The following is a 4,051-nucleotide window of genomic DNA, read 5'->3' on the forward strand; positions in this document are numbered from 1 at the left end:
CTCTCACCATTTAGAATGTGCACAGAGGGTCTGAGCCAGGTGCTGTGTCTGTCACACTTGTGCAGGTGCCACTCTCGCTGATGAGCCAGGGCTCGTGTCCTTCTGGCCACCAGCACTGCCCATCCTTGTACCAGATGGTGGCACCAGGTGGCCCCAAGCCCTGGCAGGTCAGTGCCACCCGGTCACACAGCACCGTCGGCCTCCAGGGGAGCTCCATGAGGAGCTGGAGGGTTTGGGTGCCTGCAGGTGACAGGGGACACCAGCCTGCCAGGGCCAGCACAGGGCTGGGGACAGTGGGGTGGGGCTATGGCATCCCCTGAGGACTCACCAGAGAGGCCGAGGGTCTGGGCTGGAAGGGACAAGGGACAAGGCTGGGTGAGGGTGGCCTTGCAGGAACAGTGGCACACAGGTTGCAGGGTGTGGGGGCTGCCCCCAAACTGTCCCCTTTGGGACATTGGTTCTCATGAGAAAGTGCTCAGGCATGGTCCCCAACAGGTCTGGAGAGGCCAGGGGACATGTCTGTGTCACAGCTGCCCACAGCCACATCTGTTGGGAATGGATTCCCTGGGGATGGGGACAGTGGGGTTACCCCAGGTGGAGGCAGGAAGTGGTGACACCACAGACACCTGATGATGGCACAGGTCATCCCCACCAGCCTCATGGCACCTGTCCCCATGGCCACGTCCCCATGGCCCTGTGCCCATGATCCCATTCAGATGGTAGCAGTCCCCACGGCCCATCTGAATGGTGCAGTCTGTCTGTCCCTGTCCCCACAGGTGCCCCAGCTCCATGGTGCCTCTTGCCATATCCCTGTCCCTACATCCCATTCCTCACATGCCCTTCCCTCCATTCTTCTCCCTGCATCCTATTCCCACATCCCAGCTGCCACATTCCTGTCCCCTGTTCCTGTCCCCACAGCCACCCCACCACTCTGGTCACACTGGGGTCCATGCCCATGCTCTGGCACTGCTGGCCTTGGGGACCTCAGGGGACCCCACAGCCCCCCTGTGCCCCCTCCCCACAAGTCTCTCCCTCACCAGAGCCCATCCGCGGGGTGTCAGGCCCATGCCTGGGGCACTCACCTCACAGGAGCAGCATCACCTTCCCCACCATCCGGGTGTCCCCGGCCATCCAGGCTGGCTGTCACTCGCTGCCAGGGCCACCTGTCCCCTGGGTGGCGGCTCTTTGGCCAGAGGGGAAGGAAGAGAGGCCACGTCCTGTCCCCACGTGGAGGTAGCCCTTGGTGGGGGCAGGGTGGGGGCAGGACTGGGGCAATCAGGGAATGTGGGGAGTGAAGTTTGGGTGTCCTAGTGAAAGAGGTAACCCAGGAATGGGGTCCCGGGAGGGATGTCCTGAGGGAATGAGGATTCAGAGAATGGGGATCCTAAGGAGGGGGGCCCAGGGGTTGGGACGCCTGGGAATGGGGGTCCCCATGGGCGGGGGCCCAGGAATGGGGTTCCCAGGGACTTTGGGTCATGGGATGCAGGTCCCAGGGATGGTGGTGTCAGTTGGGCTGGGGCCTGTCAGAGTTGGGGTCCTGGGGGAATGGAATGGTGACCCATGGGATGGGATGAAGGGAAGGTGGATCCAGGACCATGGAGATCCTGAGGAATGGCAGTTCTGGGATGGGTGACCCAGGGAGGAGGGACCTTAAAGAATTGGGATCCCATGGTTGGGTTCCCAGTGGAATGGGGGTCCCAGGGATAGGCAGTGGCTGGCTTGGCACGGGAGGTCACAGCTCCTTCACTGGGTGCCTCAGATTTGGGGGACACCCAGGGTCCAGCACAGGCCCCCTGGGGTGCTCATGGTTGGGGGTTTGGGCATCACAAGAGGCTTCCAGAAGGTTCCAGGTTTCTTCTGTGGGGGATGCAGGTGCCCAGCTGTGCCCCCCAATGCTTTCACTCATCATTTCATCAAAGCCATTTGTGCTTAGGGTCAGAGGGAGGGGTGGTTCTGTTCTGGGGGGGGGCACATCCAGGGAGTTCCTTTCTTGTTGGGGTCTCTGTTCTGGGGATGACATGACCTGGGGGGAACCTGTCCCAGGGGTGACACATTCTGGTGGGGTGTGTCACTGTCCCAGGGGTGGGAAGTCCTGTGAACCCTTTTCCTTGGAAATGCCCCTGCCCACCACCTCTCCCCAGTGAGTCATAGTGACCTCTGGGGTGTTGCAACCTGGGATGTGCCTTGTCCCCTCTACAACCACCCTTGACGGCCCCACCTAGTTTGGGAGCCCTCAATTCCCCTTTTACATTTTTAGGTGCAACCCAACCCCCCCATCCTGCAGCTCTCCACGACCTTTCCCTGTGTGAGAAGCCCCTACAGTGGTGACAGTAGGGGGTGACATGGGGTGAGTGTGAGCTGGGGAGGGCACAGACCCCCCGAGAGCCCCCAACAACCACCCTGTCCCTCAGGGTCTCAGCACTGGGAGCCAGATGAAACACTCCTGACCTTCCCGACTGTGCACCCTCCCCTCTGTTCAAAACCCCAAGAACCATCCTGCCCTCCCCCGCCCAGCACTGCGATGGAAAACTGTAGATTTTTGCCCCTGGAAAAGTGGCTGACTTGGCCCCAAAATAGCTGCAACAGGGCTGAGACATTGCGAGGGTCTGGATCTATTTGGGGCTGCCCCACCCCTCTACTGCTCCCCAAAATTCCCCCCGTGGGATTTCTGTCCTGGAGCTTGGGATGATTTGGGATTACTGGGTTTTAGGAGAAATCCATCTTCTCCATCCTTACTTGTCCTCTGCAGGATCTGAGGCATCAAGAGAAGCTTGGGAATGGCGCCCAGGGCAGGAAGGAGCTCCCAAACTCCTGCTCCTTGAAGCCAGTGGCCATGCAAGGGTGGGGGGCCCAGCCAGGGCCTGAGGGTCCCCCTGCCCCCTTGGCTTTGATTCTGGCAGCTTTAGAGCTGCTGCAGAGGTGAGAATTCTGTGGGGGGAAAAGGCCTGCCTGTGGTTTGCTCAGCCCTGCAAGAAGCACAGAGCAAGGCTGGCTGGAAACCCCCCCTGCAAGGTCAGCTGCGAGGGAACCAGCCCAGGAATGCAGGAATTGATCATTTGTCCTTTTGATGAAGGGGCTGAGAAAACCACAAAACTACTGCAAAGACAACAACAATCTGCTTCACAACCTGGCCTAAACCCTCCTTCTTGAACAAAACCTGCAGCCTTCTGGAACCTCCTGGAAGGAAGGTTTGGATTCTGGATGTGCACAGCAGAAAAGAGGGAAAAGTGTGGAAATATTGAGCAGGGGCTGCACGTGAGGGGCTGGGGAACAGGGGTGTCACAGCAGGAGCAGGGAGTGCCCAGGCAGGGGAATTCAGGGCAGGCTGGAGTGGATTTACCAGGGAATCAGACCCTGAGGCACACACGGGCATTTCCAGAGATTCCTGTGCACTGTCCCAAGGATGGACAGAGCTTCTGCCCTTTGTCCATGGGAAGTCAATCAAGTTTCAGGATGGGAATGAGCAAAATGGGGAGAGTTCCTAAAGATGGCTCAAGAAAAGGCTTTTTCATGGCCTGGGTTGCTGCCCAGCAGGCAGGGAACAATCCCATGGAGATGTTGGACATGCAGGGAGATTCCATGCTCTCTGTTATCCACAAGGAAATGCTGCTGTGGGATGCACCAATGGGCTCCTAAAGGGAACCAAAAAGTCTCATTTCATAGTGATTTGTTTGTGTTTTCATTGTGAGTGACTTGTTGGGAGAGGAACTGTTAAAATGATTCTATAAACCAGAGTGTTTTATATCTTCTCTGTTAGATTCTTGCTGAGTTCGTCCTTTATTGGGGGAAAAATTCTGTGGGAAAGATGTTTGCTTTTATTCTATGGATGTATAATTTTGTCTCAAACAATTTGGCATCAAGTGATGCCTGGGAGGGCTGAGCCAGGAAATGGGGGAACCTGATGCAGGGGTGTGTTGGGCAGAGACCCAGAGCATCCCAAGGCAGCCCTGGGTTCCCCAGGGGGGATGCTGTGCTGGGCTCTGAATCAGCCCAAAATCTGAGGCAGCCAGGGAAGGAGCTGTGACCCCTATTCCCACCCAGCCACTGCCCA

The sequence above is a fragment of the Fringilla coelebs genome (genome assembly GCF_963513975.1).
Source record: "Fringilla coelebs genome assembly, contig: SCAFFOLD_30, whole genome shotgun sequence".
Taxonomy (NCBI): domain Eukaryota; kingdom Metazoa; phylum Chordata; class Aves; order Passeriformes; family Fringillidae; genus Fringilla; species Fringilla coelebs.